Here is a 24,785-nt window from a genome sequence, read left to right on the forward strand (position 1 = left end):
TTTTTTGTAGCTATTATAAATGGCATTACAGTCTTGATTTGATTCTTGGCTAGATCATTATTGGTGTATATAGACACTACTGATTTCTATATGTTGATTTTGTATCCTGCAAGTTTACTGAAATTCATTTATCAAATCAAAAGTTTTTTGGTGGATTCTTTAGGATTTTCTAGATATAAGATCATATATCATCAGTGAACAGGGATAATCTGACTTCCTATTTTCCAGTTTGGATGTCTTTTATGAGTTCTTTCTCTTGCCTGATTGCTGTGGTGAGGAATTCCAGAACTGTGTTGGATAAAAGTGGTGAAAATGGGCATCCTTGTCTTGTTCCAGTTCATAGGGGGAATGCTTTCAACTTTTCCCTTGTTAAGTATGATGTTGGCTGTGGGTTGTTGTATGTGGCCTTTATTATTTTGAGGTATGTTCCTTCTTTGCCTAGTTTGTTGAGGATTTTTATCATGAAGGGATACTGAATTTTATCGAATGCTTTTTCTGTGTCTGTTGAGATGATAATATGGTTTTTGTCCTTAGTTCTGATTATGTGATGTATCACATTTATTAATTTGTATATGTTAACCATCCTTACCTCCATGGTATAAAACTAACTTAAACATGGTGTATTATCTTTGATGTGCAGTTGGATTCAATTTGCTGGTATTTTGTGGAGGATTTTTGTGTCTGTTCATCAGGCGTATTGATTTGTAGTTTTCTTTTTTTGTTGTGTCCTTGTCTGGTTTTGGTATCAGGGTGGTATTGGCCTCATAGAGTGAGTTAGGGAGAATTCCCTCCCCTATTTTTTGGAACAGTTTCAGAAGGATTGGAATTAGTTCTTCTTTGTATGTTTAGTAGAGTTCAGCTGTGAATCTGTCTGGTCCTGGGCTTTTTTGTTGGGAGATTTTTTTTATTGCTGATTCAATCTCATTACTCATTATTAGTCTGTTCAGGAGTTTGATTTCTTTCTGGTTCAGTCTCTGGAGGTTCTGTGTTTCCAGGAATTTTTCCTTTTCATTTAGGTTTTCTAGTTTGTTGGGAGTATAGTTGTTCATAATAGTCTCTCATGATCTTTTGTATTTCTGTGATATCAGTTGCAGTGTCTCCTTTTTCATTTCTGATTTTGTTTATTTGGATCTTCATTCTTTCCTTGGTTAGCCTAGCTCTAGTGGTTTATCAATTTTGTTTATCTTTTTGAAGAACCTTTTAGTTTTGTTGATTCTTTGTGTTGTTGTTTTGGTTTCTGTTTCATTTAATTTTGCTCTGATCTTTGTTATTACTTTTGCTAACTTTGGTTTTGCTTTGTTCTTGCTTTCCTCGTTCCTTGAGGTGTGATGTTAGGTTGTTAATTTGTGATCTTTCTGCTTTTTTGATGTAGACATTTAATGCTATAAACTTCCTCTTAACACTGCTTTTGCTGTATCACACAGGTTTTGGTATACTGTGTATTCATTTTCTTTCATCTAAACAGTTTTTTAAATTTCCATCTTGATTTCTTCATTAATCCAGTGATGTTCAGGAGCAGGTTATTTAATTTCCGTGTATTTGTATAGTGTCTGAAGTTCCTCCTATTGATTCTTAGTTTTATTCCACTGTGGTCTGAGAAGATACTTGATATGATTTTGATTTTTTAAAAATTTGTTAAGACTTGTTTTGTGGCCTAAGGTGATCTATCTTGGAGAATATTTCATGTGCTGATGAAAAGAATGCATGTTCTGTAGTTGTTGCGTAGAATGTTCTGTAAATGTCTGAGTCCATTTGGTCTAGAGTCCAATTTAAGTCCAATATTTCTATGTTGATTTTCTGTCTCGATCTATCTAGTGCTGTTAAATGGGGTGTTGAAGTCCCTCACTATTATCATATTGCTGCCTAACTCTTTAGGTGTAGAAATATTTATTTTGTGAATCTGGGAGCTCTGATGTTGGGCACATACATTTTTAGGGTTGTTATATCCTTTTGCTGAATTGCTCTCTTTATCATTATGTAATGACCTTCTTTGTCTTTTTTTGTTTTTTTTTTACTGTTGTTGATTTAAAGTCTTATCTGATGTACATATAGCTACCCCTGCGTGCTTTTGGTTTTCCATTTGTGTGGAATGTCTTTTCCCATCCCTTTGCTTTCAGTCTACAGGTGTCTTTTTGGGTAAGGTGAGCTTCTTGTAAGCAGCATATAGTTGGGTCATGTTTTTAAATCCATTCTGCCAATCTATATCTTTTAAATGAAACATTTACCCAATTTATGTTCAAGGTTAATATTGATATGTGAGGCATTATTCCTGTTAATTGTTTTGTAGTTGTTTTATAAATTCTTTCTTTTTTTCTTTGTTGTTTGATGAAATTCTATCATGTTGCCATTTGATTCCTTTCTCTTCCTTTGTATGCTGTTTTATAAGACCTTTGAGTTTTATATTTTCCTGTGTTTTTTTGATGGCGAATATTGACCTTTTGTTTCCGTATTTAAGACTCCTTTGAGCATTTCCTGTAGGGCTGATCTAGTGGTGACAAATTCCCTCAGCATTTGCCTGTCTGGGAAAGACTTTATTTCTTTTTCATTTATGAAGCTTATTCTGGCAACATATAAAATTCTTGGCTGATGGTTTTTTTTTTTTTTTCTTTCAGCACTTTGAAAATGCCATCCCATTCTGTTCTGGTCTGTAAGGAATATTGCCGTTTTAACAATGTTTTAAATCTTCCAATCTGTGATCATGGTATGATTTTCTGTATATTTAGATTTCCTTTAATTTCTTTCAACAATATTTTGTAGTTTTCAGAATATGTAGTCCCAGCTACCTGGGAGGCTGAGGCAGGAGGAACTCTGGTGTTCAGGAGTTTGAGGCTGCAGTAAGCTTTGATTGTGCCACTACACTCCAGCCTGGGTGACAGGATGAGACCCTGTCTCTTAACAAAAGAAAAAAAAAATCAGACTTTTTTTTTTGCTATTCTTCCATTCTCTAACCTCTTGAGAACCAAAACGTATTTCTTTTCATTGTTTCTCATTTTTTTAATTGACAACAAAAATTTAGTATTAAAGAATTACAGGGTTTTGTTCTTTTAAAAAGGACCTTAGGACAGCTAGCCCTTTATAGTGACAAAAAAGTATTGCAGGGGAACTAAATTTGAGATCATGATATTTCACAGTGATGAGCTTCTTCAGCATAGTAATTTAGATTGAAGTTATGTAGGAGCTGGTTTAAGTTATTATTAATTTGACCTTCCTTCTGAAAAGCTACCAAACTGGAATAACAAGCATTAGAAGAAAATTGTTACGCAGGAAGCCTTCAGCTAGCAGATTGATGTCCAAAGATTCTTTTTTTAAGTCAGTTGTTTGGAGCATATTAATTTTCTATAGAGACGATGTTTAAATTCAGTTTCTTAGCCAAATGGACAAGGTGTGTTTTAGCACTATTGTTACTATAGTTCAACATGGAGAAAATTTGATTCTTAGGGGCTACTGTTGCCATATGGATAAAAATGTGGCTCAGAATTTCACTGTCTTTTGCTACCTGCCATTGTTTAAGAAGAAAACTCACTGGGAAATACCTTACACTTATGTATGCATTTGAAGAGACCCTGCCATTTGGGAGGAAGAGAGGAGGTGCAGTGAAGAGGGGGAGGGCTGCCTTTGACACAGAGCACAAGACTTGTGTTTCAGTCCCCTCTGGTGTTTATTTGCTATGGCTGTGGGACAATAACTTTAACCTCTTTGAGTTTGTCTGCAAAATGGGCCAAAATTAGTATCTGTCAGCAATGGAGCAGTACTCACTGTGTGCTTAACAGTGTTCTAAGCCCTTTACACATATTAACTCATTTAACACATTGACTGCCACACAAGAAAAAAATATTTTTTCCTCGGAGCCATGGTGTTTTACTACGAAAATAGGATAAAAACTTCGAAAACAAAATGATCCTTTTTATTTTAATAAAAAATTTGTTGTTTTCTGTGCATGAGTTATATGCATCTTTAAAAATAGTTCTTGCGCTAAAGAGTCCTGTGAGTTTTTTTTTTTTATATATAGCAAGAGATTTATTACAAGGAATTGGCTCATGCAAGTAAGGAAGCTGATGAGTCCAAAGTCTTCAATGTGGGCCAGCAGGCTGGAGATTCAGCAGAATCCATGGGGCAGTTTCAGTCCAAAAGCCAGCAGGCAGAGACCCAAGAGATGAAGATGGCGCAGATGAAGGCAGAGGGTGCAGATGTCCAAGGGCAGACTGCTGGAGAATTCCTTCCTGCTTGGAAAGACCCACCTTTTTTTCTATTCAGGCCTTCAACTGATTGAATGAGGCCCACCCACATTACGGAGGGAATTTTTTTAAATCTCCAGTTCACTTATTTAAATGATAATCTCATCCTCAGACACTCTCCAAGTTGACACATAGAATTGACCGTCAAAGATGTGAAGCCAGATCTTAAAGGTGTCTTTCCAAGAATTTGGAACAGAGTATCATGGGTGAGAGAAAGCACATTTCCGTTCTTCAGAAGGTTATAGCAGGAAAGAGGAAGTATTCTGGGGAAGAGAGTCTAACGTAGTTGTGTGACATTCAGAAACACAAGCCTTTACATCAACATCTGGGGAGCTGAGGTCCTGTGGCCACTCTAAGAAGAACTTCCCTGCCTTATTGGACACTCTGTGAGGAACAAGGTTCAGATCACTCAGTTTTCCTGTTATAAAGTTAGTTACAGCTCAGAAGTCAGGACATAGTAGATGATTTTGAGGATTTGTAAACAAATAATTACATGGGCATTTTAACAAATTGTTGGAGAGCAAACACCCATGTAATGTACATTACTAAAATCCCGGAAATCTCTTGTTTATCCCTACCTGGTCAAAACTTCCTGCCCTCCATGAGTTTTTATTGGATATTCCATAATCCACAACATTTAGGAAGTGTTTGTTAAACTTGTAAAGATCAGTGGGATACAGAATGTCTATTGATTGTTCTGGCTGTGTTAAGATTTTCCTGCTCAGTTAGATTAATTCTCTTGCATGCAAGGATCTTGTTTTATGCACTTCTGGGGACTTGTAGCTTTAAGCACAGGAATGGTCACCTTGCAGTGGGTACCCTGAAGGCACACACTTGTGGTTGTATGACAAGTGGGCAATGGGAGCAGTCCCGAGGTCAGACAGAAATTTGTCAGGAGGTAAATTGTGTCAGTTACATATGCTTCATGAGGCCCTGGGCTTAAAACTAGCATGAGTTAAATACAACTCACATGGCAGTTAATGTGTTAATTCCTACAGCAACTCTTTGAGGTTGGAACAATTACCATCTTTTATGGATAAGAATAATTTTAGGAATTTTCCCAAGGTTCTGTAGTAATTATACTGGTAGAACTAAGATTGTAATCCCTAAGATCTATTTTTTTTTATTAATTTTCTTTTTTTGACAAATAGCTTTCTCAGGTTGAATGAATTGCTAAGGTCTATATCCAGAGTCTTTGTTTATAACTATTGTACCATCTAACTGCTTGTCCAGAAATACTGCTTTAAGGGTTATTGGGAGGAATAAGTAAAATAATGTATGTCAAATGCCCAGTTCAGTAATGTTAGTTCCCTTCCTCCGCTCCTTAGGTGTCTGTTAGGAACCCTGTATTTTCATGGCTGACGGTGTACTTATAACCAAATTAGGCATTCCCTGTATCAGCAAAGTAAGCTTTAATGACATCTTACTTCTCTTGATTTGTCTGCACATTGCCTTCTTACTGAAGGTGAAAATCTCCAGTTAAAATTTTGGGCGGTTTTCGGGTGAATGGAAAGGGGAAGGGAAAGACGCGGGGAGAGCTCTGAGCAGCACAGTGGCGCTTTCGCTTGGTGTCAGAGACTTCTCCCATCTGGGAATTGAGGGCCTTCTCCTTTTTATTCTTGAGTTTTACTTACCTCATCTCTTCCTTCCTTTAGGTTCTAATGAAACATTTTAACCTTTAGAGTGAAAGACAGACACACTTGATGAGGGGATTGGATAGTAAGGAATGAACAAGTAAGGGGTCCTTAGACGCATCATGTAAAAACAAGGGCATACTTCTACATAACAAGTCTATTTTCTTACCCAAGAAAAGTAATGGTAATGTCAATCTAATATTCAGACCATATTACAATTGCCCTGGTTGTTTAAAAAAAATGTCTCCTGTGTCTTTTTGTTTTGTTTTTTTGAACTATAGTTAAGGTTCATGGTTTTTATTTGGTTGTTGTCTCTTTAGTCTCTTAATCTAGAGCAGTCTGTTAAGTATTTTTTTTTCTTTATGACCCTGACTTTTTGAACAGACAAGACTGGCTGTCTCACGGAAAGACCCCATGTGGATTTATCTGAATGTTTCCTCATGGTGTCTTTTAGTTTGTTCTTCTATCCTTTGTATTTTCTATAAAGTAGTGACTAGGTCTTAAAGGCTTGATTAAGCTGAGGGTAAACATTTTTGGGGAAGAATATTAAGTAATTTCGTGTACTTCATATTACAGATTATCGTGTGGAACATGATGGCAACAGTATCACTGTATGATACTGAATTTGATAACTTGATTAAAGTGGAGACCACCAGAAATCTTCATTATTAGGGAAACTTTTCAGTTTGTAATTACCAAGTAATCTGAGAGATTTGGCAGTTTGCCGGTATCTTACTCCCCAGTGTACCCATTGATTAGGGCAGTTTGAGTTATTTCATTGGGTCTTGCAAAATGGTGTTTTTCTAATTCTGTTTCTTCTATTTGTTTGTAGGCATTATTACTCTGTAAAGAACTTTCTCTCATTAACTGGGGTTGAACTACAGTCCGTTCAAAAAAGGCAGAGTAGATGCTTTAAAGTCTTGAGTTACGAGTGTTTAGAATAAGGAATTGGTGTGATACTTTCCACCAGTGCCTGTGCATGAATTTCCCCCTTATTGTTCTTTCTCTTCTTTTTGGTGTCATAATTGATTTTTATTTATTCAGTGTTACAGTTGGTTGGATAATCAGTTATAATCATTCTTTTTGATGTCCCGATTATTCCATATTTGACCAGTGGAAGTCCTTCCAAACTGGCTACTATAATTTTTTGATCAATTTTGCATTTACAGAAAAGTTAAAGAGTAATACAAGAAATCCCCAAATATCCTTTAGCCAATTCTGCTGATCATTTACATTTTGTAAAATTTGCTTGGCAAATGTGTTTGTGTATGTACACGTACACACATGATTTTATCTGAACCATTTCATGTGTGTGAAACCTCCAAGAAAGAGGTTTCCCTTCCATTTATTTATTCATGTGTTTACTTATAGAGCATGGACTTTTATTTTGTTCATTATGATCCATTTTCCGTTATGATTGCGATCCATTATCATTATATTAATTTTGATGGTTAATTTTGGCCAGTAGCTTCAAGCTGGATCCTTTGTTCCTTTGTCATGTTTTTATCATTCTTTGAGCACTTCCTAACTTCTTGGCATAAGACAGATTGATCTTGTTCTTCTCTCTCCCCAGCCTTGCAGGCTAAAGCGTCTTGGTTGCTTTTAGTGGAGAATAGTGGTGAGAAACCGAGATGGGCCCTAGGTATACTCATTACTAGCAGGATGTCATGGTTTTTAGGCTCTTTTAGTGGACATAGCAAGGAAACTTTTTTTTTTTTTAAAGTGAGTTCACATTGATAGTTTCAAATCAAATTAACATCAGAATTTTTTTTCTTTGAATCTTTTTTTTAATTGGAATAGCTACAAAAGGCTTTAGAGAAATCCTTGTGTGGTGTTTCTGAACTTTTGTCTAGTTTTAATGTTTTGGTTATTCACTGTCAGCCAACTTGGAAATAATTATGAACTCTGATCTTTTGTTAGAACAAAGGAACATTTTACAGTTTGAAAAATTTGAATTTCAAGTTAAAATCTTTTGACTTTATTGTATCTAAAAATTACTTTATTTACATATGAAAAAAGAATAGCATTAAAAAGTTTCTAGTCTGTTGATTCAAAGTGCTTACTTCACAGAGAAGACTTCAGTTTTTTTATCCATAAAATTAGGATAACATCTGAAAAGGTTATTTTGAGGATAAGACAAGACAAAGATAAGATGATGTATGTAAAGTTCCCAGTGTAGTCCTTGGCCTATCCTAGGCATTTAATAAATGGTAGCTAGTCTATTATACTATTGTTTTTGTGTCCTGCAGTGCCTATAGGCATCGTAAGCCTGAAAAATATTTGTTTGATTAATATTTCTTATTGATGTAGGTTTAAGATTTCATATTCTAAAACTTTTGACTTTTGTTTTCATAATTATTTGAAAATGATTTGAAAATGCAGATTTCACGTAAGTGTAACCCTCAGTGAGTTTTCAGACTAAATGCCCCTGTGTGACTAGCTCCAGAATTAAGAAACAGAACTGCCAGCGCTCCTGCAGCCCTGTCCTGCTCCCTGCCCCTGTCATTGCACACCATCTTTGTTCTTGAGGGACAATACATGAATTTTCCTACTTCTGGTCTATTGTGCCCTACCCAAAACGTATGTAATAAAGAAAACCGTTTTTGAGATTAGAATTCCATTAGATGAGAAACTTGAAATAGGCTTTGTAAACAGCTTTTTATGTTTCATACTATGATTTTTAATGTAAGTATAGTAATGTATAATATTTTGCAGGTAGGGCATATACTTTTAATTTGTATTTTAGTCCATTATAGGGGAATCAGTAGAACCTTTCTGAGAGACAAGTTTGTTAGAATATCTTTGTCACTATCACTAGTTCATTAATCGTCTGTGAATAACAAAGGCAGAGGCTCAGTTCCCTTTTCTTTATGGATAAGTCATAACTTTGTATCATTTGTCCTTAGCATGGTACCTAGCTAAGCACACATAAGCCATATAAGACAATGTTTTTAAAATAAATATGTCAACAGTTTATACAAGTACATGTTAACACTTGTATATGACTTCATCTGCATTTATTTATATCCTACTTACATGAAAGAATTTAGGGTGGGACTTGCATGTATGAAATTGCTGTAGGAGAGCTTTGTCTTTCTAAAGAAATTTCAAGTATTATCTCCTTATACAAGAGTGACTATTTTAGAAACAGTTTTACACTTTATCAGCAATATAGAAACTAATCACTTCTTTCAGATGTAAGGTGTGAATCTGTGTATAGAAAGTTGTATTGGCCGGGTGCGGTGGCTCATATCTGTAATCCTAGCACACTGGGAGGCCGAGGCGGGTGGATCGCTCGAGGTCAGAAGTTCGAGACCAGCCTGAGCAAGAGCGAGACCCTGTCTCTATTAAAAAAATTAGCCAGATATGGTGGCACATGCCTGTAGTCCCAGCTACTCGGGAGGCTGAGGCAGGAGGATTGCTTGAGCCCAGGAGTTTGAGGTTGCTGTGAGCTAGGCTGACGCCACTCACTCTAGCCAGGGCAACAAAGTGACACTCTGTCTCAAAAAAAAAAAAAAAGTTGTATTAAGTGTGTCTGTCTGCATCTTAGTTATTGTATCTTCATCTGTATGTTGAATGTCTTTCCCAAAGAAATCGTAAATCTTGGAAAAGTCCAGCAAAATGTTATGAAATTAGAGGCATGAAGTGGATGCAATAGGAACAAACTGAAAAGAATAAGATAATCTTGCCTGGAAAGGTAATATATAAGATGTGATTATAAGGCTAAATGATCATACGGTTTATCATCTAAACTTGGGCACCTTGGGAGTGAAAAGGTGTGCTGTTAATTATGCCATGACAACTAGTGCAGACTGTCTCAGGCAAATCGAGACATTTGGTCGTTCTGTTATAGGGTAAAGATGAATTTCTCTGTCATATCCTCGAGTACTAGAATTAATATTTCTAAAAGTCAAAGGAAGTAATAGTAGCATAACTAAAGAGACAAACACTACACAAAACATGGCAAATGTGGAACTTTCAAACTGAATATATGATTGTATTATTTTTCTATGTTGTATAACTAATTATCACAAATTTAGCAGCTTACGCCAACTCAAATTTATTATATAGTAATTTCTGTTGGGTAAGCTGTGCCTTCTGCAAGGCTGCAATCACTGTGTTGGCCGGGGTTCGGTTCTCATCTGTGGACTCAACTGGCAGTGGATCTGTTTTCAAGCTCACTTAGGGTGTTGGCAGAATGCTACCTTGCAGTTGTAAGACTAGGTGAGGGCTCTCGGTTCGGTTGGCCATCCTTGGAGGCTACCTGCAGTTCCTTGCCAGGTGGCCCTCTCCATAAGCCCTCTCACAGCATGGCAGCTTCTTCAAAGCCATTAGGGAAGTCAGAGAGCAAGTCTGTTAGCAGTATGGTCTTACGTAATGTCACATAGTCACAGAAGTGACAGCACATCACCTTTACCATTTTCTGCTGGTTAGAAGCAATTCACAGGTCCCACCCATATTCCAAGGGAGGGAATTATACGAAAGTCTGGATACTAGGAGGTGGGGGTCAGGGAGACATTGAATTTCTGCCCCTACAGCAATGCCTTCATGGTAGCTTACCAGTGAGAAGTCTCACTCTGACTGAGGGTTAATCCCCCTGTGTGTGGTAAATACCTTACTTGTGATTGTTCTGTTACGTGAAGTGATGTCTCTTTCTGAACTCATGCAGTAATTCTGTCGCTTATTTGGTAGTTAATCATGTATTACAATTTGTTTTAACCAGGTCAATCTTTTTTATTATAGAAAATCTTAAACATACATTGAGGAAGACAAAATGGAAATGGCATTATGTACCACCACGTACCTACCTGTCACGCTTTAGCTAAACCAAGAAGCTTTTCTTGACCAACTTTGTGTCTTCTTTATTCCCTCCTACTTTAACTTTCTCAGATTCTTTGGGGGGCAAATCCCAGGTTCCATTTTATTATTTAAATATTGTGTGATTTAACTTTCTATGTGCTTGGTCTAAGTGCTCCTCTTTTATACTGAATGTTCCCTGAGGGTATGAGCTACATATTAAGTTGTGTCCTCATGGTGTCTGGTGGTGCTCAGTACATATTTGGAAAGCTGCACATCAGTCGACACTTACAAGTCAGAAATTCTGTCTTGTCTAATTTAGTTTGAATTGACTCTAACCCAGGGTAAGTTATTTATCTACTTTATTCTCTGCATCAAAGAAGAATTTTACCTTGTTAAGTTACCCAGAGGGTCTTTATTAAGGTCTGTTTTATTCTAGTTATTCATAAGATTTAAACTTAGGAGCCTTGAAGTTTTTGGTACTTCACTAGCAGTCATGGTTTTTTGTTTAAATGGAGGCAATAGATTGAACAGAATGTAGAATGCAGTTTATTATAATCATCTTAACTCTCCCACCCTCAGCAGTGTGACAGAAAATTAGGGTCTGCTTAAAATAACTCTTTGATCTCAGGGCAGGAGTCATTTCAGAATCCCACAGCAGAACTCATGCCTTCAGTGGGAAGAGTGAGTGGCGAAAGGTACTGTTGCTGCCTGAATTCTAAACAGAATGAGCCCTGTTAAAACAAAGTTCATATTTTTGGGGATGGGATTTTTTTTTTGAAATCAAACTTGGGAAGAGAAGGGCTTGTGGTACTTTGGTATTTTATAGTAGACATAGGGGACGGGGGCAGTCCTACCCTCAGCGTACGGCTGTCCTTATTAACTTTGCCCACCTTCATACATGCCCTACAGGAGGGCTTGCTGGTCACCCAGCTGCCCTCTTAGACAGAGCTTGCAACCAACAATCTTTCAGGGCAACCAGACCTATACAAACACAGAGGAAACCCATGTGAGTTATTTACACTAGCCATCTTTCATTCACAAATCTGAACAGCTAACCAAGGGTTTCCAGACAGTTGAGGGAAACCAAGAGCTTGAAACATGAAAGTTTCTCCTTTGAGTGGCAGTTGTTTAATGAGTAAGGGCTGAATTTCTGTTTCTTTCCTTTTTTTTTTTTTTTTTTTTGCCTTCCTGTACTGCTTTTTGTTGGAATATTATTTCCTTTATTTTTTTCTAGTTACCTACAAAAATTTTAACATGGGTAACCAAAATTCTCTGAAGTTATTCAGTCAATTTCATTAGCACGCACGAGCTACTCCTCAAGTGTCCTCTCTTTCTAGTTAATTGCCTTTTGAATAAATCAAAGATAAAGCATTGAAGATTTCAGTATAATTATAGACGCAAATATAAGTGTCATAATCCCTGAGTATATAAGGCAGTGATTGGGAGATGGAGGAAACAGGAGGCGAAGAAGGGAAGGTGAATGTGCCCATGTCCTTTTGTTTCATTGCAGGGGTTTCCTAAGTGCTGTATGAAATGGGTAAATCTAGCCAAAGATTTAGATACAACACCAGTAGAAGCCCTAAAACAACAGTATACCCAATCATACCCCACCAAAATTAGAAGGTGGCCTGGGAAAGGAGAATGGGAGGCAGTGTGTGTATACCAGTTTCTCATCTTGCAAAGCACAGAATTAAGAGCTGTGACTGAGGCATATAATGTATTATTAAAGTTATGATAATAATCATTAAAGGCTAAAACTATTAATTGGGTTTGTCACAAGGGAGATGAACCTTAAGGGAGTGGTGAATAATACTTCAACTTTTAAAATTTTATAACCTCTTTATAAAGGGGTGAATTTTGAATTAATTTTAGAGTGTGAGCTTGTAGTATTTGTAAAATAAAGTTTTATACAAAAGTGATTTGGTGCTTCTTCTGGTATTTATAACAACTGCCCGTAGGAAGCTAACTCAGACTTTTACATAGGTTAAAGATTAGTATCTTTTCCTTCTACCTACATAGTAGTTTTTAAAACAAAGTACAGTTGAGTAAAGTACTCTCTCGACTACAATTTTCCATCGTGTTGCTCAGTTTGGTAAAATGATCACTTAGAAAAATTTAGATGACTAATGTTTCCAGTAATACCTTTACAAGTGCTTTAGGTTTTAGAGAACTTTCACATTCACTGTTTGATTTCCATGACAACTCTGTGAGGTAGGCAGAGTGGGTATCTTTCTGTTTTATAAGGTGAGGAAACTAAGACTGATGAAGTGAGTCACCTGAAGTCAGATGTCTTGAGAAGTGGTGACAGCGCTAGGACACAGACTCTAGCTCTGTTCGAATGGTTCCATTCCTGCTCAGCGTTCTCTTGCCCTGTGACAGTGAAGTGTCTCTCTTACCAGTTCTTACCTTTCTCCTTTTTGATGTAACCCACACTCAGGTTTTGACATTGATTGCATTCTTCGTTCTGAAATTTGTATTCAAACTGTTTAAAATATATAAATCTGTGTTTATTTTAAAAAATGAATTTTTCTGCAGTTTGAAATGCCACACATAAACATTGGGTATCATTTAGCCTCTTGTTATTTCTGCAGCTGGGCAATGCTTATTCCTTACCCTGATGAACTCTTCTTTTCTCTGAGACACAGATGCCTTCCAGGATTTTTCTGATACCCTTGTTTTGAACTGTATGGCTTGCTGAAGCAAAGCAGTGAAATTTAAATGTTGTTGCCTTCAAGAATTAACTTATCTTTTTAGACTTGTGATACTGTATCAACAGCTGGCCCCATTTGAACCCTGCACATACGGTTCTGATCCAGGAAATTTTGGATTTCAACAAATGACTCATTCTCCAGAAAAACATTAGTAGAGAAGTAAACGTATTCGGGCTCTTGTCTTGGGAGCCCATTGTAAAACCGTACCGTTGCTTATGGGTTTTTAAAAATTGTGATAAAATATATATCACATAAAATTTGCCATTTAACCAACTTTAAGTGTACAATTCAGTGGCATTAATTGCATTCACCGTGTTGTGCAACCATCAGCACTATTTCTAAAACGTTTTCATTACCTCAAACAGAAACTCTATAGCCATTCCGTAATAACTCCTCGTTCCTCCCTCTGGAAGAATTCCTGCTAACCTCTGATCTCTTTATTGATATTCCCTATTTGTTCGTGCAGCATTCTTGAGGTTTCCTGTGGTTCCTTGTCCATGATTCCCTTTAGTTCTTTGAGCATATTGAAGACAGTTGATTTAACACCTTTGACTAGTAATTTCAGCTCAAGGATAGTTTCTCTCAAGTTCTTTTTTCCTGAGAACCCAGCATATGTTCCTGTTTCATTGTATGTTTTGTGATTTTTTTTGGTGAGAACTGGACACTTTGCATATTATATGGTAACTCTGGAAATCAGATTCTCCCCCTCCCAAGTGATTGCTCACGAGAGCTGCAGTCATCTGTTTGTATAATGTTTTTTCCAAAGTAATTTTATGAGATCTGTATTCCTTGTTGTGTGTGGTCACTGGATTTTCTATTTCATTACCTCTTGTCAGCTTGTGACCTGACAGAGATTTACTTAAACATCTGGGTCCAAAAACAACCCACAAAAAATCAAAATCCAAGAAAGGGAAGTTGCTGTAGCCCAAGGGGGCGGAAACAAAGGCAAGCATCTGCCCTGTTCCACCAGGCCACTGCCAAACTGGGCAAAGTGTACAACCCCAAATTTTGGAGGACAAGGCCCCGCTGCCAGCCCTGGCACCAGGCAGCTGCTCTAGGAGGCGGTCCTGTTAGCCACCTTTGGGGCTGAGGAGTAGGGGATAGCTAGTTTGTACACTGCTCTCTTATCTCTGCCTTCATCAGCCACTTCCCTGAGAGTTTAATGTCTGATTAGGCACTAGAGTTCAGAATAGTTGACTCTGATGGATTTTTCAGCTTAGTAGTTTTGGTGGAGGAACTGACTCCTGGAGCTTCCTACTCTTGCCATTTTCCATGATGTCACTCCACCCGAACATTTTGGATGTGACTACACATGGGGCCAGCTACAGCCAGTTCCTTTCTATTTCCCCACAATTTGTCAAAACAGTGTTGCTTTTTTTGTTGTTGTTTTTCAAGGAGACTGAAACTACACTAATGTCATGAAGTCCTTTGTGGGATTTCCCTAGCATCCTTTACAAAATTTATGCACGCCTTTATTTTTTTTTAGAGACAGGGTCTCACTCTGTCGCCCATGCTGGAGTGCAGCGATGTGATGATAGCTCACTGCAGCCTTAAACTCCTGGGCTCAAGCTTCTTTTGCCTTAGCCTCCCAAGTAGCTGGGACTATAGGTGCATGTCATCATACCCAGTTAATTTTTTTTTTATTTTATGTAGAGACAGGGTCTTGCTATGTTGCCAAGGCTGGTCTTAAACTCCTGGCCTCAAGTGATCCTCCCACCTTGGCCTCCAAAAGTGCTGGGTTATAGGCGTGAGCCACCGTGCCCGGCCCAACTCATACATACCTTTAGAGTGATACTGTCATATTCTAGGATGATTGCTAAGAATGGTCTTTATTTTTGCAGGATTTAAACATTGGTTTCCGTTCTTTCATAGTTTTATAGCTGGAAAAATAGTAAGAGATAACCATATTTTATAGGTCAAAGAAATGGAGACCTAGAAAATAGAATCGAAGTGATGATTCTTTGTTCTTTCCACTTTACTCTGGAATATATTATTACTCTGATGAACATTTTGGTTGTCTCTCTCAGTGGGAAAGAGAATGACAGAGGTAACTGTTTTGTGGTAAAAATTAAGAACTGAGACAGTTCTTTATACTGTGAGTACATTATTTTTTTATTTGAAGCTTATAGAGTATTCTGAGTATTTGACAAAACAGTATTTAAGTTTTATAATTTTACTTTTTATTAGAGTGAGCTGGAGTTAGCCTTTGGAATCTGGATTATGAACTCTGTTACTGTAACCTAAGTTAGTCAAAAATGTACGTTGTCAGTTTTGGTTGCACTTCATCATAATATAATTTGTATGGATATAATGATTTTCTTCTCAGTAGTGTGAGATACTTTACAAATACTTCATTATAATGTAATGTAGGAATTGGGAAAAATAGAAGTGTTCACGTGCTTAAGTGGAAAAGCATTGAACACGGGTTAATTGAGTACACACATATCGGTTACCCAAGTCAGGTGTCTGAAGCGTATGCTTGGTAGCAATCCTGGGATCTTTTTGTAATTTTTTGTAGAGCTGAAACATTTGGTGAAATAGGTATAGAAACTCTTAGGAATATGGTAGAAAGAGCTTAACGTGATGAAACATTTGTTGTGATTTGTTCCCGAAGCAGATGAATCCTTGCATTGAAGGCATTGTAGAGATGCTGCACAAAACAGATCTTGCCTCCTTTTTTCCCTATGTGAGGTATCAGTAATGGAGTTTGGATATAATTATATTTTAAATGTTTAGCTAAGAGTGTATTTTGCGAATTTTTTTGGAAAAGCTTTTTGTATTGATGGTGGAAGAGTTGGATCTATAAAGTTTCATCATGCATACTCATTGTTAAGTATGTCATTATGCTAAGCTTAGTCATATTTGAGAATTTCCTTTTTGATGTGATTTTTAAACCAAATGTGAAGGCTTGGTGGAGTAATTCTTGGTATCAATACTATTACTTTCTGACAGAGATGAAGTAATGAGATTTCTTTGAGTACCTCATTGTCTCATTGTGAGCATTTACAGATCAAAAGCATTTTTTTTGCACCAGTGTTCTTATGTTTCCATTCCTTGACTGCGTTAAAACATTTAAGGTGAATCTGAATCTTCTTTTATTCTCTGTATATGTTCTCTATATGTAACACATTTAGCCATGAATTATGTAACAAAACTTTTCATTGAAGAAATGCATCAATTGGAAGATTGTACCTTTTAATATGTCTGATAGGAACATGGAGTGGATATTTTAACTTTTGGAGGTTAACATTATATGTCTATTGTGTTCGGTTTGGTTATTTTATCAATGAATTATAATGATTGAAATATGCGACTTAATTCTCACATGATATGTTTGTGTATATGTTTTATTATTGGATGAAAAGGGTTACATTAGTGGAATCTTCTGAGTAAATTTAAATTTGCAATTATTTGGCCAGTGATTAGTCATAGAATTAGATTTTTCTGCGTTGATTAGATGAGAAATTTACTTGTTTAATACGTGCTCCTGTGGTGGCAGTTGAAAGGGAAAGTAAGCTACTTGTAATTTCTTCTGGGTGGGAGGTTGCTTGGTGGGTGCAGTGTGCTTTGCTTCAGTGCTGTATGCACTGAAAGCCATGGCTTCACCACAGTGTAATATATCAACATAGCAAAATTGCACTTGTACCCCATGAATATATACAAATAAAAAATTAATGAAAAAATAATTTCTTCTGGGATGAATTCTGTTCTTGCAAACTTTGAAAACTTGCCAGAAGTCTTCTCTATTGGGTTGAAGCTTTGTTGGGGTCATATGCAGGGTAGGCGGGAGGGTGAGATGTGCACACAAACACAGGCAGTGTAAACAAATGGCTTTCAGAGGAGTAATAGAGGCAAAGGCCCTCCCATAACGTGACTATTAGAGCTTGATAATTGATTGTACAACATTTCTTTCAGAGTGAGATGTTTTGACTTCTTCATTAGTGTTAGTGACTGTACCCCCCCCCATTCCCTTTTGTGTCTTACCAAGGGTGGCTTTGCTTTGTGCTGATTTCTGATTCTAAGACAGCTTTTGCAACCCTCTGTGATACATGCTGCAATGATGCAATGCCAGTTTTAGGTCTGGACCCATCTAAGAATCCTTTGTACTTTCTATGAAGCACATTTTAGCTTTGAGGGAGTAGTTAAAACCAGAGCAGGCCACTAGACAAGGCCTAGACTAGGAGTTTTAGGTTGACTGCAGATCAGTGTGGACCCCCAGATGCTTTCCCAGTCACTGAAATTGTATTGGAATTTGAATTGTTTGAGAGGTTCGTCTGAAGGAGGAAGGCGTAATAGAGGGCATTATAGCTGGGATGGAGGAGGAAGGGGCAAAGGAAGTATTTGCTTCATGCCTCCTGTGCCAGGCATTGTTCTACACATTTTCTGTACATTGTCATAGAAACAGGCCATAATGAGAGTCCTGTTTGCTCTGTTTTGCAGATTAGTAATTTGGAGCTCAAAGGGGTGAAATATCTTGTCCTAAATTTAAACTTTGTGATTCTACATTGCTGCTAAATATTTTAGAATTGTAGCATTTTGGGTTTGCAGTAGATGCCATAATGCCATAAATCTGGTCTCCCTCATCTTGCTGATGAGAAGCAAACTGAAGCAGAGTGTTCTGTCGCAGGTGATGCTTTTGTTAGGTAGTTCATGTTAGAACTGGGGCAGGGACGCCTCCTCCTGATTGGCAGGCTGTCACTCGGTCTCCTGCCCAGCCTGCGGTTGGAATGTTTAAGTGCCTGCTCTTTGAAGTTCAGGGCTTTCGTTTTACCAACATGAAAAGCTATCATGAAAACACTCCTGAAGAAAAAGTCAAGGCCTGGCTTATTTAGTTTCAACTGTTTGTGAAGCTTTTCCCAGATTCTCCATCGCTCATTGTTATTCCTGTTCTGACATGCTGTAGTACATATTGTGTTGTGACATAGTTTTGACACTTTTTCTCTTATCTGTTTATCTTTAAATTTATTTTTTAATGATTTTCTACCTGTATGCAATTATGAAAAGCTAATTTTTATTCACTATGTATTCCCCATTTGTAGTGTGATTTTGAAATTTTTGTCTTATACTTTTGCATATCAAAACTTTTTTATTTCAACCTACAGTGAGAAATAGTGTGAGACCCAATATATAACATACTTATATATTGAAACAAAAGTTTCATAAGCCATTGTTTACTACTAATAGAGAGATGTATACTGTGATTTATTTTACTGAAAAAGAAAATGGTAGTTGTGATCCACTAGATAGACCACTAATGGGTGCTATGGAAAATCATGTTCTACAGCTCTTAGCACAGGACTGGGAAGAAAATAGATATTCAGATACTTACTGAATTTCACATTTCCTGAGGCCTACTGCTTCGATGATATTTTTATGATTACTCAAAACTCATGGTATGGATATGATTTGTTTTGTCATAAATATTTTCATTGCCCGTGTTGCAGTTCAGGGCACATGGTGTTTTCTAGAACAGGTATGAGGGTTAAGCCTTCTCTTTGATTTTTCACCTTTTCGTTATTAAGAGATACAAACTTGTTTCTCACATCATCTTTTACACTTTGGATTCATCTTTTTAATGCTCACATTCACTTCTTTGTTGTATTTACGCCCTGATATCCTCACATTGGCTGCTTCCTGTGCCTCCAGAACTTTTCCTTCTTTGCCAAGGTCGCTTGCTTTTCTCACCTCCGGGAAGCCTTTCCTGCCTGATTTGGCGGTTCTCCTTTGTATACTAACCTCATCTAACACAGAACCATAAATGCTGGATTCTAAAATAAGATTTGAAACATTGAACTGGAAAAATGTATTGAACTTTCTCTTGTATTAAACAAAAAGAAAGTTGTGTTGGAACTAATAGTTTGCCATAACTATCTAGTATAAAATAGGATGTATACTAATAAATACTAATTTGCTAGTATACTAATAATATATAGTATACTAGTATATATACTAGTATACTAATTAATACTAATCAACTAATTTGCCAGTTGATAGGTGTTCATCCTTTTGTGTTTTCATCATTTTTTATTTCTTGCTTAAGTATATTAAGTTCTCTACTTTCTGGAACAACATCTACAGAGTATAATTAATTTTTCAAAGTGACATGTCTTCGTAGACACCAGTTTGTTTTTTTTTTAAATCATATTCTAGCTTTAGATGTTGATGTGGGCTGGGAGATTTCTAAATTAAGAAAATAATCTAATTCCAAAATAAGTGAATTATTTTCTTGAAAACATTTCTGGTTACCAGTTTACTTTTGTATAATTTGTATTTTTCTTTCTCATAATGGCAGAATGAAGGGTAGTCAGTTGTGTTTTCCATGGTTGATGATGTAAAACTTACTTAATTGCAGGGCAGCCATCTCCCAGATTTTCTTTTTTTCTTATTTACAGATGGCATCTGGTTTTTCAGCAACATTTAATATATAGGTAATTTTATTTTATGAAAGTAATAGACTAAAGTTATCTTTGCAGTATCAACTTATTCTTTCACTTAAATGGTGATTTCTTGGCATGAAAAGAACAAGTCTTTGTCTTCTCAAGAATTCATGCCAGGTAGGTTTAAGGAGGTACTTGCTCTTTGGCTTATAAATTCTTAGTATTGGATGATTATTTTTGAGGCTGTGACACTACATCTTAACTTTTATTCAAGACTTGTTAATGTTTGATTAACCAACATTTTAATAGATTTACCAACATTTTAATAGAATAACCAACATTTTATTCTTAATGTTAGAAGAGCTGATAGATTCACACGTTAGAAATGTGGGGATGGAAGGTTCTGTAGACATAGAGGTTTTATATGTGAGGAAGCCGAGGTCCAGAGAACCATTTTGTCTCAAGTCATTCACTGCTTAGTGTTATGACTGGGACCAGACTCAAGCCTGCAGCTTTGCAACTTCAGTGCTACTTCAGTAGCATGATCTCTACAGCAGTTCCATAATGGATCCATTCTCCCATGAAATCTTCGCTGTCAAAGTAAAACCTTTCACATTTTTATTGAAACTTTAGTTTCAATTAGTAACATTATATTGACAGGAATATTGATTAAAAAATACTACCCAATTTTAACCTTGTTTAATTCTTAAGCACACCATTGAGTTTTTACTTTAACTGTTGCACTGCAACATTTATATTTAGAAGTTTTATTTGATTCTTTTTAAAATCTGCTTAGATTTTAGAGTCTCTTGTTTGATTTTAGAATCAAGCCGATGTCATTTCTTGGCACATATTAAGCGTTTGTTTTATATCCTGTATCTGATAGTTCTGATGTTTAATATCTTTATGAGTCTTACTTTGCTGTCTGTATTTCTTCTGGCTTTTTTATTCATGATGCTTTCTTTTTCTGTGTGTTTTTGTACTTTTTAGTTGTGAACTCAAATCTCTTGGAATTTTATTTGCAGGGATTCTTTGTGAGTGGATTGAGTTTATCTCCTTTGAGAACAAATTTGTAATTCTGCCATTTGTAGAATGGAAGAGGGCATTCTTAGGATCTCTTTGAATTAAATCCTCTGAGTTTTTTTTTTTTTTAAAAAGATCACATAGCTTGTGCAGATTTAGGTCACAAACTTTTATGAGGGCAAACTTGTGGTTATGAATTTTGAAAGATAATTATCTTCCCCCCTCCCTACCCCCCATGCCAAGGGCCAGCCAGGCAAGTGTCCTGTGGTGTGAGATTATTTCTTGTTCCCTCTTGCACTGAAGACAGAGCCCTTTGGGAATCCCAGCTTCGCGCTGGGACCTCCTGTTGTGCTCCCTGTCATGGGTGGGCCCAAAGTTTTAGTACCTGTTTCCTGCACTCCATTCCATTCAGCTGTTAGAAGGGAATCCGAAGGTCCCTAGGGCTGGGAAATACCCTCATTGTGAAGTCTGTCTTTGGTGTTTGCTTATCTCTCGTGGTTCCCCCATCTCTTTGTTTTTAGTTTCTGTAACTTCTCCAGAGCAAAAATTCTTTACTCACCACCATTCCTTTCCTTTATCTCAGTAAGGAATCACCGATTTCATAAGTCATTATTAGTTTTGGTAGGATTATATTTCTCAAGTGCTGGGATGGGGCCATTACTATTGAATGTTTACTTGTTTTAGGCTCACTTTAAATCTTGGGGTGCTTGATTGACCATTATTTGCCATAATAGAATTTGTCAGCCTTCAACAAAGTCCTCCAGGAATGTCTTAAAGATGTTAAAAATTATGCAGGAAAATTTTGACTTGACAGTTAGTTTTCACCAGTGACATCTAACTTCAGTGTTGCAAACAATTTTAAATTTAAAAACAACTCATCAGAAACCATGTTGCTTAGTATAATCTTTTGCCTTTTTAGTTAACATTAGGCTAGAGATAGGGGTGTACACTGATCATTTCTACTGAGAAAGTCATTAATCCATGCAAGTAAGAGTGCTCCTGCTGCATTTGCAGGATCTGCTCTATACTGTCATTACCACAGTAAGGCATAGTTTACTATGCTTTGTTTTAGTTTAGAATTATAGGAAAGTGAATGCTATTCTTTTTTTGTACTTTCCTTTCTTTTTTGAGACAGGGTCTTGCTCTGTCTCCCAGGCTAGAGTGCAGCGTCGTCATCATAGCTCACAGCGACCTCAAACTCCTGGGCTCAAGCAATCTTCCTGCCTTAGCCTCCCAAGCAGCCGGGACTACAGGCGCCCACCACCATTCCCAGATAATTTTTCCAATTTTTTGTAGAGACGGGGTCTCGCTCTTGCTTAGACTTGTGTCAAACTCCTGACCTCAAGTGATCCTCCCACCTAGGCCTCCCAAGGTGCTAGGTTTATAGGCTTGAGCCACCGTACCCAGCCTATACTTTGTATTTTGATCTGCTACCCTCTCTCCATCCATAGCCATAATTCCTCAGGCTGTTGAATTGTGTGGCTTAGCATATATTGGTTGGCTTGAACTTCCCTGGAGTTTTGTTTTAATACAGTAATGTCTCCAGAAGCATTGATAAAAGCTATTCAACAGAATGTTGAGTTAGAAGGGATTTTTAGAAATCACCTAATCTTTTCATTTCCTGAATAGGTTTAGCTGTGAAAATTTTAATTCATGTAAAGGCTTACCTGAAAACCCATCAGATAAATTTAGAGCTGATGGTTTTGAAAATCACTGAAAATTCTGACCCTTTTATTTTGCAAATGAAGTTTCTAAAATCCAGAAAGGTTAAAATGTCAATGATCTATCTATGGCTCTTTCGGCTTTATTGCATCACTGTTGGCCAACTCTTCCCAGACTTCTGAATTGGATTATGGTTCTGCTTTGTTGTTAGGCTTTTGAGGGTGGGGGGAGCACAGTGATGATACCTCTGAGGGCAACTGTGGGGAATTGGCTCTTGCCTGCCAAACTGAGGAGAGGGTTTGTTTTTGTTTTTCTTTTGTATTACAGCTGTCTCTTTTTTCCTCCTGACTCTTGTTTCCTTCTTTTGTCATTTCTTAGCTTTTGCATAGAGCAGGTCAGATTCATTACCCTGACTGGTTAATGAGAGTAGTTTATTTTCTTTGTGATTGAAGGGAAAAGGAGAACACCACCAGCATTTATGGGACACCTGCCTATGTGCCAGGCACTGCCAGCTGCCTTAAAATTTAAAACTGTTAATTTGTAGTCACTCCATAACGTAGTTGCTGATATTTTCCTTTTACAGTTAGGAAACTGAGGCACAGCGGGGCTAATATGTGACCCCTAGTTGAAACTACTGTGAGGACAAGGAGTTGGGGAAGGGCTTTCTAAGAAGGCGTGAAAGTACATGGTCTATATGGGGCCAGGTGGGGCATCTGGGGTGGTTAGAATACGGGGTGAGTGGCATGTGATTGCTCTAACTGTGGGGAGAGAATGTTCACATGCTGTTCTTTTCCTAGTTCTTCTCAAGGGCCAGAAATGCTTTCCTAAAGTGTGTGTTAGAATTTTATTGTTCTAGATAGGTAGGTGTTTGAGGTTGTATTTTGGATGATAGTACCTTTTCTCCTGTTTTTGTGGGGAAGGAGTTATACTCATTTGAATAAACCAATATCAGTTTGAATTTTTACAAGTGGTAAAAATCTGGGCTTATTGATTATTTTTAACATATATGGGAAGTTTTGTGACAAGGTACTTGAGCTGGCAGGGGCAGGGGAGAGGGCTTGCAGTATTCCCACTAGTTTTCTGTGGGTCTTGAAGTTGCTATAATAATTGAATTTGCTGTTGTCACAACATGTCAATTGATGTCTAAATTTAGAAATAAATTATATCAAGATTTTATATAAAACCTAAAATAATTTTTACATCAAAACAATAAAGACAGTATCATGTATATAGAAGTGCTGGCTGGCTGGAGGACATAAGAGGAAATGTTTTGGTGGAAGTTGACTACCAGCTTGCCAAGTGCCTTTCATCAGTCTTCATTTTCAGTCTTGGCCTGTCGGGAAGTTGAGGATGCAGTGTCTAACGAAGGTTCTGCGCTTCCCAGGTTTGGGAATGGAGCTCAGTAAAGAAACAGCAGGTGTGGGACCCTGAGCACTGATGTGTTGTTGACCCTGTGCCCAGTGTAGCTGGGGAGGCGCATTGTCTCTGTGCAGCTCTTCAAGTGACAGTTGGGTATTTTTTTGAGTAATATCCTATTAATTATATTTATCTGATAGTATTTTTTTTTTTTTTTTGAGACAGAGTCTCACTCTGTTGCCCTGAGTAGAGTGCCGTGACATCAGCCTAGCTCACAGCAACCTCAAACTCCTGGGCTCAAGCGATCCTCCTGCCTCAGCCTCCCGAATGGCTGGGACTACAGGTGCATGCCACAACACCCAGCTAATTTTTCTATTTTCAGTAGAGACGAGGTCTCACTCTTTCTCAGGCTGATCTCGAACTCCTGACCTCAAGCAATCCTCCTGCCTTAGCTTCCCATCAAGTATATAGTATATTTGATGTATATTCTTCCAACCTACTTTTTGTGTGCCATTTTACACATACACACACACACTCTCTCACTCATATGTATATATATATATGGTGGTTTGTGTTAATCTAATTTCTCCTTTTTTCATTTAACATTATGCTTTTGAGATCTATCCATGTTTCTGTATGTAAATCTAAGTTCATTTACTCTGACCCTACTATATAGTGTGTTGTCACATTTTATGTATCTATTTCCCCAATGCTGGACCATCTAGACTGGTATCAGCTGCAGTCATAAATGATACTGTAGTAAATGTTCTTGTCACCTTCAGTTCTATGTGAAAATTTCAGGTATGTACCCCAGAATTGCTAGGCCACTGCGTATGTGCATATTTATATTTAGTGTCACACAATTTCAGCTCTCAGAGATGGCTGCTATACGTTCATGCTCCTGTTAGAATTCATGATGCAGCAGGTGCTTGCATTCATTACTTAGAAAGAAGGTACATGTTATGGATGTAATTCCTTGATCCAGGC

General features: G+C 37.2%; 1 protein-coding gene across 1 annotated transcript in view; it reads left to right on the plus strand.

Moving 5' to 3' along the window:
- The window catches only part of USP12 (ubiquitin specific peptidase 12), an 84,110-nt gene that overhangs the window by 21,703 nt on the left and 37,622 nt on the right, over positions 1-24,785 (plus strand). The gene's annotated exons all lie outside the window — the stretch shown is intronic.

The sequence above is a fragment of the Lemur catta genome, chromosome 13, assembly GCF_020740605.2.
Source record: "Lemur catta isolate mLemCat1 chromosome 13, mLemCat1.pri, whole genome shotgun sequence".
NCBI classification, from domain to species: Eukaryota; Metazoa; Chordata; class Mammalia; order Primates; family Lemuridae; genus Lemur; species Lemur catta.